General features: G+C 37.8%; 1 protein-coding gene and 1 non-coding gene across 3 annotated transcripts in view; one reads left to right on the forward strand and one right to left on the reverse strand.

Moving 5' to 3' along the window:
• The window catches only part of C11H11orf49 (chromosome 11 C11orf49 homolog), a 191221-nt gene that overhangs the window by 69313 nt on the left and 107811 nt on the right, over window positions 1-14097 (reverse strand). The gene's annotated exons all lie outside the window — the stretch shown is intronic.
• LOC115272855 lies at window positions 6931-7034 on the forward strand. Its single transcript, XR_003900505.1, has one exon. It is a non-coding gene; the product is annotated as a U6 spliceosomal RNA (small nuclear RNA).

Here is a 14097-nt window from a genome sequence, read left to right on the forward strand (position 1 = left end):
TTTTTGTTTATAACGAACATCAGACAATCCTTAAGGCTACTGACGGACATTCTGTGCCCATATGTATACAGCTGTATACATAAACAGAGGGAATCTAGATTACCCAGTGATTTAGCCATATTAATTCTTGCTTCTACATTTTTACTGTCAACATTAACCCTCCTGCTTAATTGAGCCCTTTGTTGATAAAATACTTTTTTGTTTGTTGGTTTATTTCTCCCCCAAATTACTTCTTGCCCTTAGGGAAGGTGTGTGAATTAGCAAGTCTTATCTTCGCTATAGACTAGAGCCTCTCTGTCAGTCTTAGCTCTGGCCCATTTTTTTAAATGTTTATTTATTTTTGAGAGAGAGAGAGAAGAAGAAAGTGTGGGCAGGGGAGGGACAGAGAGAGAGAGGGAGACACAGAATCTGAAGAAGGCTGCAGGCTCTGAGTGGTCAGCACAATGTGGGGCTCGAACTCACAGACTGAGATCATGACCTGAGCTGAAGTTGGACTCTTAACCAAGCCACCCAGGTCAGGTGCCCCAGCTGTGGCCCACTGTTAAGCAGAAAGGAGACCGGGGCACTCAGAAAGACAAGTTGGTATATTACACAATTAAAATTCAATGAACTCTCAGATGAGCCATACATATTAAGTGTGAAACTCTTTATAAAACCAAACAAAATCAAGTTTTGGGTGAACTGTCATTCAAATTATTCATGTCACTGGTATTTACTGGTTGACAATACATTTTAGGTATACATATTAAGTGGTACTAAAATGTATTTTCATTAGTACTGTTCTTCATGCAACACAGTCCATTCATGTTAGTTTACAAAACAGATGCAATGGACATAGTGATACATGGTACTTCTTTATATTTTCTAGGAATCTGAAGAATCATGAGATTTTCTTGTCCTTCCCACAATGGCTTTATAGTAAAGAGCCCATGTATTAGGTGTATACCCATAACACTATAATAATAAGCATTATATATATAGGAGGTATCTACTAAGAGTTAAGCACTATAGAGAGTACTTTTATATTGTGCTGGTTTTCAGATACATCTACAAAATCTTTTGAAGGTGGATCCTAATTCCTTTCCCTCCTATGGGCTAAACTTACTGATTCGCTTCTAAGGAACAGAATGAAATGAAAGTGACAGTGTGTGACTTCAGAGAGTAGGTCATCAAAGGCACCAGGACTTCCTGCTTGCTCTCTCTGAGATCACTTTTTCTGGGGAAGCCACTGCCATAATCATGAGGAACATGTAAGCTGCTGAGGCCGCCTGCCCACAGTGATATAAGTGAGCCAGCCTTCAGATGGCTGCACCCCAACCTAGATCTTCATTTCAATCTTATGAGGTACCTGGACCTAGGACCATCCAAGCAAGGTGCTTCTGCGTTCCTGATGCTTAGAAACTGTGTGAAATACTACATGTTTATTGTTTTAAACCTCTAAGGTTTGGGGTAATTTATTACACAGCAATAGATAACTAGTACACACGTGTGTATATTTTTTTTATTCTCACAACCACCACAGATGGGTAGCATTATGAGAAACTTTTTTTTTCATGTTTTACTTATTTTTGATACAGAGAGAGACAGAGCACGAGAAGGGGAGAGTCAGAGAGAGAAGGAGACACAGAACCGGAAGCAGGTTCCAGGCTCTGAGCTAGCTGTCAGCACAGAGCCTGACGCGGGGCTCAAACCCACAAACGTGAGATCTGACCTGAGCCGAAGTCGGAGGCTTAACCGACTGAGCCACCCAGGCGCCCTGGCATTATGAGAAACAAAGGCTCAGGTGCTGACTTAACTTACTCAAGGCCACACAGCTGGTGGCTGCAGGTCCATGACACCATGTCCACATTTGCTCCACGGTATTATACTACCTCTTTTCAGAACCTGTTTCTTTTAGGCAGTTTCTTAGCTATCCCTCCCAACTTCGATTAGCTTGCCATCAATGCTCTTATTCAAATGATGGATTAATAATAAAAAAAAAGAATGGCTAAAGACATAGCACAGAATTCTATTTCTGGAGATGTGCCTTTAGCATGATCTGAAGCCATGAACTAGCACATTTTTGGTATGATTGTTCAACCAGTTATTTATTATCCATCCTCGATTCCTTCTGCTTATTCATAAGGATATCATGGAGAGGTTGTCAAGGCCCTGCTGAAATTCAGTTAAACTAAACAAATATAATAAACATAGCTATGCTAAGTATAGTTTTCTCCCAAAGGGAGAAAGTGCGTGTGGACTGTGTCATTCCTTCAGGGTTATTGCCGTTACCATCATGTACTATCACTCTTGTCACTTCACAGTTATCACTGATTTTGAAAAATGAATAACCATCTTAGACACATTATTTGATTGAAACCTCGGGACTACCCTATGAAGTAGGTTGTTCTCTTATTATTTCTATTTCACCAGTTGGGAAATTTGGCTTACAGAAATTCAGTTACTTGCCCAACGTCATTCTACTAAGAGGTGAAAAAACTGGGGTTGAAAGTAGGCCTTCTTTGCCCACCAGCTTGGGCTCTCTTTCTTTCCTTTTCCCTCTCCTCTTCTTCCCCCCTCCCCCCATTCTCTCCCCTAACTTCTTCTTCAATAAACTCTGATAGGCTTACAGGTAACACAGCTTCCTTTTCTGAATATGTACAGATACTGATTCTTTTTAATAAATAGTTGAAGAATATCACCCAAGAGAGATGTCAAGGTCACCAGCCTTCAGTCTGCTGAAATGACCTTCTGAATATTGGGTCCTCAACTCTAGTCTTTGGAGCTTCTCTCTATCCCTCCCCTCCCCATGATGGGCACAATTTCCACTTTCTCTCTCTCTTTCTCTCTCTCTCTTTCTTTTTCAGTTTATTTTGAGAGAGAGAGAAAGCATGAGTAAGGGAGAGGCAGAGAGAGAGGGAGAGAGAATCCCAAGCAGTCTCCATCCTGCCAGCACAGAGCCCAATGCAGGGCTTGCTCCCATGAATAGTGAGATCATGACCTGAGCGGAAATTAAGAGTTGGATGCTCCACCAACTGAGCCACTCAGGTACCCTTACAATTTCCACTTTCTTTTTTTTTTTTTTAATTTTTTAAGGTTCTTAAATTTATTTTTGAGAGATAGAGAGACAGTGTGAGCAGGGGAGGGTCAGAGAGAGAGAGGAAGATACAGAATCTGAAGCAGACTCCAGGCTCTGAGCTAGCTGTCAGCACAGAGTCCGACGCGGGGCTCGAACCCACTAACCATGTATCACTATGTCCATTACATCTGTTTTGTAAACTAAATAAGGGAGACTTTTATATATGCACATCTATGTTTATTGCAGCATTATTTATAATAGCCACAATGTGCCAACTTAAGTGTCTATCAATAAATGCATGGATAAAAAAAGATGTGATATATACCTGTGTGTGTGTACATATATGTGTACCAGATATGTATATGATGGAATATTATACAGCCACAAAAAGGATGGGATCTTGCTATTTGTGACAACATGTATGAACCTAGAGGGCATTGTGCTATGTGAAGTAAGTCAGACTGAGGAAGACAAATATGTAATTTCACTCATGTAGATTCTAAAAACCAAAACAAATTAATAAACAAACAAAAGGCATAATCAGATCTATAAATACAGAAAACAAACTGATGGCTTCCAGAGGGGTGGGAGGTATGGATATGGGGAAAATGGGAGAAGGAAGTAGGAAATACAGGCTTCCAGTTATGGAATGAAAACATCATAGGAATAAAAGGTACATCATAAAATATAGTCATTTATGCTGTAATAGTTTTATGGTGGATGGAAACTACACTCGTGCTGAGCACAGCAAAGCACACAGAGAGGCTGAATCACTCTGTTGTACACCTGAAACTAATGTAACATTGTGCATCCATTATACTCAATAAAAAATTAAACTTAAAAAAATTAAAAGGAGAACTTTTTATATTGTCTTCAGTATTTTGCCACAATTCTGTTTTCCTAGTCTCTTATTTTCACTTTAATTTAATGCAGTTTAGTAAATATTCATTTATATATACCTTGAGCCAGACACTTGGCTAGATGCTAGGAACATAGCGTAAGCAAGACAGATAAATGCTTTCATGGAGCTTACAGTCTAATAAGAAAGTCAGAATTTTTAAAATGTTTTACTTATTCTTGAGAGAGAGAGAGCACAAGTGGGGAGGGGTGAAGAGAGAGGGGGACAGAGGATCCAAAGTGGGGTCTTTGCAGGACTCACACTCACAAACTGTGAGATCATGACATGAGCCAAAGTCGGACACTTAACTGACTTAGCCACCCAGCTGTCCCAAGAAAGGCAGAATTTAAGCAAATAATTATGTTTGAGAAATGTTAGGAAAAGAGCTTATAAGAAGCATATTAAACCTAACTTAAAAGTACAAGCCTTCTTAGAAAAGGACATACTTAAAAAAATATTACCAATCTTATATAAACTCTTTCAGAAAAGACAGGAGGAAATACTTCCAAAGAATTTTATGAGTTTAATCATAATGTTTTTATGATTAATAATTTAATGTCAGAATAATCCTGACACTCAGACCAGACAAGGGTATTACAAGAAAAGAAGGGCACCTAGGTGGCTCAGTCGGTTAAGCGTCTGACTTCGGCTCAGGTCATGATCTCACGGTTTATGAGTTCGAGTCCCACATTGGGCTCTGTGCTAACAGCTCAGAGCCTGAAGCCTACTTCAGATTCTGTGTCTCCTTCTCTCTCTGCCCCTCCCCCGCTTGTGCTCTATCTCTCTTTGTCTCAAAAATAAATAAATGTAAAAAAAAATTTAAAAAAGAAAAGAAAACCATAGCCTAAAATAACTCATTGGATAGACACAAAAGTAATGGATAAAATGTTAGTTAAAGGAATCCAATGATACTAAAATGACAATAAATCATGACTAAGGTGGATTTATCCACATGAACAGCAGAAAGGGGGAAAGTTATGTGTCACTCAATAGATTCAGAAAAATAAAAAAGTGAATACCGATTCACAGTAAAAATTTTCACCAAACTAAGAATAAAAGTAATCTTCCTCAACTTAATAGGGGGTATCCATGAAAAACCTCATATTTAATTCTAAAGACTGAAAACTTTCTGGCCAAATCAATGTTATCTGCTCTTACCACTTATATTTAATATTGTAATGAGGTCCCACTCTGTGCAGTAAAGAAAGAAAAAAAGAAAGACCCCTACCAAGATTGGAAAGGAAGAAGTAAAACTGCCTCTGCATATGACATAATTTTGCATGCAGAAAATTCTAAGGCGTCTATAAAGAAACTATGAGAATAAATGAATTTACCAAAGCCACAGGATATAAAGCACAAAAAACCAATTATATATCTACATATATATATTAAAGTAGGCTTCATGTTCAGCACAGAGTCCAGTGCTTCAACTCATGACCTTGAGCTCAAGACCTTAGTTGAGATCAAGAGTCAGATACTTAACTGACTGAGCCACCCCAGTGCTCCTATATTTCTATATTCTTACAATGAAAAACTGGTAAAGAAAATAACTTTAAAAATAATACTATTGGGGTACCTGGGTGGCTCAGCCAATTAAGCGTCCGACTCTTGATTTCAGCTCAGGTCATGATCTCAGTTTGTGGGTTCGAGCCTCACATCAGGCTCTGAGCTGACAGCACAGAATCTGCTTGGGATTCTCTCTCTCCCTTTTTCTCTGACTCTCCCCCATTGGTACTCTCTTACTCTCTCAAAATAAATAAATGAATTTAAAAAACTACTGTTTATAATGGGAAAATGAAACATAAAATATTTAGGAATAACTTTAACATGTAAAATCTGTATATTAAATGCTATAATGCATTGCTGAAAGAAATGTAAAAAGACATAAGGAAAAATGTACTATGTTCATGGACTGGAAGATTCAGTTCTGTGAAGTTGACAATTCACCCCGAATTGATCTATAGAGTCTTCAAATCTTAATCAAATTCTTGTTGCCTGTTGTTGTTGTTGTTGTTGTTTTTGTATGAATTGACAAGTTTATTCTAAAAGTTATATGAAAATTCAAGGGACCTCTAATGACCAAAATAATCTAGAGAAAGGCAAAGTTGAGGTGTGTACACTACCTTATGGCAAAGCTAAGCTAATCAAGACTAAAGTTTGACAAATAGATCAACAGAACAGAAAAGAAAAATCTAGAAATGCACCCACACATATATAGTCAATTCTGGGTTTTGTCTTTCTTTCTTTCTTTCTTTCTTTCTTTCTTTCTTTCTTTCTTTCTTTCTCTCTCTCTCTCTCTCTCTCTCTCTCTCTCTCTCTCTCTCTCTCTCTCTTTCTTTCTTTCTTTCTTTCTTTCTTTCTTTCTTTCTTTCTTTCTTTCTTTCTTTTTTAACAAAGGAACCAAAACAATTAAGTGGGAAAAGTAAAGTCTTTTCAACAAATGGTGTTGGAATAAACAACTAGCTATCCAGATGGTACAAAAAACGATCTTGACCTTAACCTCAAACCACCCACAAAAACTGATTCAAGATGGATTGTAGACCAAACATAAAAGCTAGATTTCTAATGCTTTTAGACAAAAATGAAGGGTAATACTGTCACAAACTTAGAGTAGCAAAAATTTTTAAAAACTGGACCCAGAAGGCACTAACCATAAAAGAAAAAAAGTGGATCAAAGGGACTTTAAAAACTTCCCCTCAATGAGAGCACCATTAAGGAAATAAACAAGCCAAAGAATGGTAGAAATATTTGCAATAGGCATATCTGACTTGCAACCCGAATATACTGGTTATGAGGAACTCCTACTACACAATAATTAAAACCCACCCAAAACTGAGCAAAAGATTTCAAGAGGCACTTTACAAAGAAAATGGCCAATAAACAATAAAAAAAGTGTTCGACATCGGTAATCATCAGGGAAATGTAAATTAAAACCACAAGGAGATACCACTTCATATTCACTAGAAAATAGGCTGTGCTTGCTTCAGCAACACATACATTAAAATTGGTCCAACACAGAGATTAGCATGGCCCCTGGGCAAGTACGACATGCAGATCTGTAAAGTGTTCCATATCAAAAAAAAATAACCTTATAGTTGTAATCATTTCACAATATATATGAATATCAAATCATCACACTGTACACCTTAACTTATGCAATATTATATGTCAATTTATCTCAATAAATTATATCTCAATAAATAAGCTAGGGGAGAAAAGAAGACCGAGAATGCCAAATGCTAGCAAGGATGTGTAACAACTGGGATTTTTCAGACATCGCTGGTAGAAGTGTGAAACAGTAACTGCTTGGAAAAAGTCTGTCAGCAATTCCACCCTTAGATAGCTACCCGAGAGAAATAAAGACATATGCCCATGCAGTTAAGCATCCTTTCATGAAAAAAAACTCAACAAATGGGAATAGAAGAAATGTACGTCAACAAAATAAAGGCCATTTATGACCCAGAGCTAACATAATGGTGAGAGACTGAAGGCTCTCCCTCTAAGGTCATGAACAAGACTGCTCCTTTCCATCATAGTACTGGAAGTCCTAGCCAGAGAAATTAGGGAAGAAAAAAGAAATGGAAGTCATCCAATTGGAAAGAAGAAAGTAAGGGGTGCCTGGTGGCTCAGTCAGTTAGATGTCTGATTTCAGCTCAGGTCATGATCCTGTGGTTCGTGGGTTTGAGCCCCATGTCAGGCTCTGTGCTGTCAGCTCAGAGCCTGGAGCCTGCTTTGGATTTTTCTCCCTGTTGCTCTTCCCCTCCCCCGCTCATATACTTTCTCTTTCTCTCTCTCTTCTCCATTCTGGTCCATTGATTTTAATTATCTATTCATGTGCCTTTAATGAATGTTTGTATAGCATAGTGATGAAGAGCATGTATACTGGAGCCAATTTTCTGAGCTTAAATTCAACTTCTGCCACTTACTGGCTCTGTGAGTCTGAGCAAGTTCATTGCAACCGGCTACTGTGAGGGTTAAATGAATTATTTTATCTAAAGTACTTAGAACGGGGCTAAGTTGGGCTTAGGTGGCTCAGTCAGTTAAGCGTCTGGCTTCAGCTCAGGTCATGATTTCACGGTTCGTGGGTTTGAGCTCTGCGTTGGGCTCTGTGCTGACAGCTAGCTCAGAGCCTGGAGCCTGCTTCAGATTCTGTATTTCCCTCTCTCTCTCTGACCCTCCCCTGCCTGCACTGTCACTGCCTCTCAAAAATAAATAAAAAACATTAAGAAAAAATTAAAGTACTTAGAACAGTACCTGGCACATAGTGTTTTGTGTTAGCTATTGTTAGTAAAATTTTATAGCCTTATTATTGATTCTAATGTCCGGTAGAGCTAGTGCACCACTATTTCTTTTCTTTCTCAGGATATTCCTGGTTATTCTAGTCTATTTAGTTTTTCTGTATGAGCTTTATAAGCAACCTGTCCCAACAAAATAAGCCAACTAGCAAAATAAAATCCTGTGAGCATTTTTTACCAAGGTCATACTAACAATAGATTAAATAAAGGAGCTTTATGATTTTTAAGTCTTCCTTTCCAAGAACATAGTATGCCTTTCCATATGCCCAAGTGTTTTCTCAGGTTCTTCAGTAGTGTTTTAAAGCTTTCTTCATATAATCTTGCATATTCTTGTTAGGTTTATTCCTAGGTACTTTAGCTTCTCTTGCTATTATATAAAGGGACTTTTCTTCTTTTTAAATATATAAAGGCTATTATTTTTAAACAAATTATTGGTTTTAGTATAGTTTGTCTTCTTGCTTTGCTGAAGTTTCATAATGTTTATAATAGATTTCAGTTTATCTTGGGCTTTCCAGGTAATTATATCACTTGCAAATAATGTAGTTTTCCTTCTCCTTTAAAATTTTTGTCTCCTTTCTTTTTCATGCTTAATAGCATTGACTGGAATCTTCAGAAAAATGTAGATAATGGTAGCAAACAGTAAAGAGTGAAACTGTTAACAAAATTTTTAAGTTTATTTATTTTGAGAGAGAGAGAGAGAGTGCTAGCAGGGTAGGGACAGGGGAGAGAGAGAGTCCCATACAGGCTCCACACCATCAGCACAGAGCCCGAAACAAAGCTTGAACTCACCAACCACAAGATCATAACTTGAGCTGAAATCAAAGGTTGGACGCTCAACCGACTGAGCCACCTAGAGTGAAACTGTTTTTATAACTATATCTAGAATTCCTATCTAATGTTGCCTCCTTCTGAGATAAAGAAAATATGAAGGCAAATCAAAGATTTACGCTTTTCAAGAAGAAAAAATAAATAAAATAAAATTTAAAAAGAACTTTAGATATATATGAAGATATATATGGGATATATGAAAAATATACATGAGAAAAAGCTTCTATGTTAAAAAAAAGTTGTACAAATGTATATTTGGCATAATCTATAATGTGTAAAAACACCTATGCATTAAAAAAAACATTAGACCAAGGAAAGAGGCCTCAGGAGAAACCAAACCTGCTGACCCCTTGATTTAGACTTTTAGCCTGGAGACTGTGGGAAGATAAATTTCTGTTGTTTAAGCCAAAACCCCAAAACAAGCAAAAAAACAAAACAAAACATAACAAAAACCAAACCCTACTAGGAATAACACAAGTATATAAAGGGTGAGTGCTGTTAGTCGTGGGTTTGCAGGCGATTATTTTTCTGCTTCATTACACCTTTCTGGACTACTACGTTTCTACAATAAGCAAGTATTCCTTTAATGATTGGAAGAACACAAACAAGAAAAAAAAAAAGAATCAAGTATACTGTTTTTTGGCTGAATGTGACTTTGAGCTTATGCCTTGACATTTGAAATCCCTTTCACCATATTCTCCTAACTCAGTCCAGTTTTGTGATGTATATCAAAAATGCTTAATCTATATCTTCCATCTGGCTAGGTAGACTACAGTCTAATCCCACGATGATGTCACTTCTCTTCTGCTCTTCTTTTATCTGAATCCAGATGTTCTCCAACATGCTCCCACCCTCAGATTTGTGTCTAGATATACAAGTAGCTATAGATCTTTTTGATACCAAACTGCTTTGCTTCTCTTAAGTCTCTTAAGTATATTTCTTTTTCATTGCCCATGATTCTTCCCACAAGACCTCTGAATGACCCATAGATGGAAGTATCCCACAGGCAAGTCTGTTCTTTGGTACTCCTGAGCATTAACCCTCCTTGAGCAAACATTTTTCTCAAGTTTTTGAACCTTGGGATGTCTCCCAAGACACTCCAAGGAAACTTCTCCAGCCAAGATGATGACTAATACAACTTTTAGAGGTACAGCGTTCTTGGAGGAAGTCCAGGCACCATACTGATTGGCTTTATTACAAATTCATATCTAACCTCAACTGGATGCTCTTGGCTACTGGGTAATCCTTTTAGTCATCTCCTTCTGACTTTGTATTACATTCCTTACAACAGCTGCCCCAGACATTTTCCTTTCTCAAATTTCCAAGCCCTTTGCCCCAACCCCCAACCTTAAGCAGATAAACTATTTTATTGAGAAGATTGGGTCACCTGATTATTTGGTCCTTCAATTTCCTTCCCTATGCCTTAATATTTCTTTTTGTCTTCAGTTATCCTCACCTTTCTTCCCCCTCTTAGAGAAAGAACCTTTCCTTTTTCTTACTAAGATTAATCTCTCCGTCTGTGCTCTCGAGTCCATATTCTCTCCGTTTCTTGGGACCTTGCTCTATCAATTATCCTCTTACACTTGCATCTTTAACCTTGTCTTTTCCATTAACTCTTTGCTATCAACCCACATATGTTTAAGTGATCCCTTAATCTAAAAAATTTTTCAAAGACTACTCGCTAAAGCTACTTTTGGGGGGGGTGCAGAAGTGGTGGTTTTACTAAAGCACAGACAGAACTCATGGGCAGAACAAGCTGCCTTCTCCTTTTGTTTTTCAAAGCACACAATGGTGTGCTACATTCATTATCTCTTTCGTACCACCCATTCATGCACCCAGCAATCCTTTCAGTGTTGCTTCCATCACTCAAGTAAACTGTTCTCTTGAAAGTTATGATCACTCAATCAATGTGGATTTAAAGGATCTTTTCTTAGTTTTCCACCTGTGACTGCTGATACTGTTGCTCATCTTTTCCTCGGAACTCTTCTTGGCTTTTGTGATGTCATATTATGCCATTTCTTTTCATACATGCTGATTGTTTCTTCCCTGATTCTTCTGCCTTCTCTCATCCTTTAAATACAGGATCCCTGAAAGTTCTGCCCTTAACCCCTCTCCCACTACACTTTCAGTCCTCAGTGATCTCTCCCATTCACATGACTTACCTACTGACCATATTTCCTCTTCCAATCTTTGTATCAGTCTTGAATGTTGCTGGTCAAGCTCATTTGAAAGGTTCGCTGGCTTTTCAAACTCAGCTGATTCTAAATCAAGCTACAGCAGCAACTCTTAACGAATTCCACTTCACAAATTCACCAAATCTTCTGTTTTTCACTTTCCATTTTTTAATAATATGTTTATGCTGCTCTTTCTTGATTTTAAAATTTTAGACATTACCTTTGGATTCTTAGTTGAAGATGACAAACTATCTTTTTTACCACCTACACACACTTCCCATATTCCAATCTTTCTCATATATTCTGCCAATTTTAGCTTAAAAGGCTCAGTATTTATATTTTTATGCTATATGAATATTACTCACAGCCAAGCCATAGGGTATATTGTTAGCACATTTTTTTCTTCTTACACAACTTTTTGTTTTTCTTGGAATAATTACCGTTTTCTTGGTTTGCTTGGAGTTTCTAAGTATTAATCACTACTTCCTTTTTTGTAATGAAAGATTTTATTTTCAGGTAATCTCTACACCCAACATGCGGCTTGAATTCACAACCCCAAGATCAAGAGTTGCATGCTTCACCATCTGAGACAGCCAGGCACCCCTAATCATGACTTCTTTAACTGAAGCATTAATCTCTACTTCTCCAAATGAATGTAATCTAACACAAAAGTTTTATCAGTTCTATTTTTATATTCTTATACACTTTCCTCTAGGAGTTTTCTGGTGGTCCAATCTGAATTGTTTGTTTTCTAGCTCTACTGCACAAATGGTTGACTGTGATCATCCTTCATTGTCATCCTAAGAATTCTCTTTACCTCTCCCCTGTGTTGTTGGATCCCTTGTTCCTAGATCCCACAATTCCATCTTTTTAGATTTATTCCCATTTTTGGATGAAATACATCCTCCAGCAGTTTCATGAGAAAAGCTTTATGGGAGTTAAAATTTATAAGCTCTTGCCTACCTAAAAATCTGTATTCTATCTAATAGTTGATTGATAATTTGATTTGGTACAGAATTCTAGGTCAGAAATAATTTCCCTTAGAATTCTGAAAGCATTGTTGTATTGTTTTTTAGCTGTTGCTATTAAGAAGACTGATGACATTCTAACTCCTCTGTTTCCTTTTTCTAGAAGTCCAATTTTTTACTGTTTTACTTCTGGGCTGATAGCAGAGAGCCTGATGTGGAGCTCAAACTAACGAACTGTGAGATCATGACCTGAGCTGAAATTAAGAGCCAGTAGTGCTTAACTGACTAAGCTACCCAGGCACGCCTAGACTCTGAACTTTTTATTTATTTGTTTATTTTTAATGTTTTATTTATTTTTGAGAGAGAGAGGGAGACAGAGTGCTAGTGGAAGAGGGGCAGATAGAGAGGGAGACAGAATCCGAAGCAGGCTCCAGGCTCTGAGCTGTCAGCACAGAGCCTGATGTAGGGCTTGAACCCATGAGTTGTGAGATCATGACCTGGGCTGAACTTGGATGCTTAACCAACGGAGCCACCCAGGTGCCCCCAGACTATGAACTTCTTAAAAAGAGAACTGTCCCTATCCCTTTAGTTCTAGCGCCTAGAATGATAACTTGGCATTGAGGACACACTCAACAAATAGTGTTGAGTAAATGAAGGGATGAATGCATGAGTTCTCTGCATACCTTTCGTCACCGAGCAGTGATGAACAGTGCTTTGAACACTGAAAGCATTTAATAAATACATGAAAGCAAAAAGGAAAGCCTTATGATCGACATTTTGTGTTTAAAACTTCAAATATATGGTTCTCAGAAAAGCTCGTTTGCATGATAAGTATAGTTTACATGGCTACAGTACTTAGGACGTTGACTACAAATGTAATGCAATCATGTTAACTAAGTAACTACTGAAAGTGAATCCTGACTCCATTGTTTGGAAAAGTCTCAATCATAATGTCCTTTTCAAAAATAAACCTTTGTTTTTGTTTTGGTCCCATCCTTCATGTCCCACTCTTTGATTTTTTTAATAGAAAAAGAAAGAGGTAGGAATATATTAATTACAAATCATAAGGCCATACAAAAAAGCCACTGACTGAGTTGAGAACAAGCTTCTGACATAGATGACAGGATTACAGGGTACACATGCTAAGGTCTTTCATATTCAATACACTGACATAATGAAATGTTCCTAGCAGTCCTAATTTTTATGTCACTTTAGGTCAATATTCAGAATAATTATATTTACTCTTCTAGGATCTGTTTTTTAAAATGCTCAAGCATACTGAAATACAGTTTGTAACAGATCCACATAAAAATAGCTTATGGAATAAGCTTGTCAAGAGAGTAAATTTCTCTACAACAAATCATATTTGCTTATTATTCTAGATATGCTGGTTTCCTCACTGTCTTTTCAAATACCTTTATCACCTCAGTGCACATGCTGCCGAAATGCCCTTTTCCTTCCTCCTAGTCATACTCAGCCGTCTTTCAAGGTCCAACCTGAGCCAACTGTCTTCAATGAAAGCTTCCATATGACCTCCTCTTCCGGGTGACCTGTAGCACTTCTTTGAAACACATATCCTGACACCTGATTACACTCTACCATTCTTTTCTGAATTTAAGTGTTCATTTATTTATTTTGAGAGAGAGCAAGTGAGGGAGGGGCATAGAGAGAGAGAGAGAGAGAGGGAGAATCCCAAGCAGGCTCCATGCTGCCAGCGCAGAGTACAATGCAGGGCTCAGTCTCACGAATCATGAGATCATGACCTGAGCTGAAATCAAGAGTCTGAGATTCACTGGACTGAGCCACACAGGTGCCCCTACACTATACCACTTGTGAGTCATCTTCCCCAAGAGACTGTATGCATCTTGGTGGCAAG

This window comes from Suricata suricatta, chromosome 11 (genome assembly GCF_006229205.1).
Source record: "Suricata suricatta isolate VVHF042 chromosome 11, meerkat_22Aug2017_6uvM2_HiC, whole genome shotgun sequence".
Classification (NCBI taxonomy): Eukaryota; Metazoa; Chordata; class Mammalia; order Carnivora; family Herpestidae; genus Suricata; species Suricata suricatta.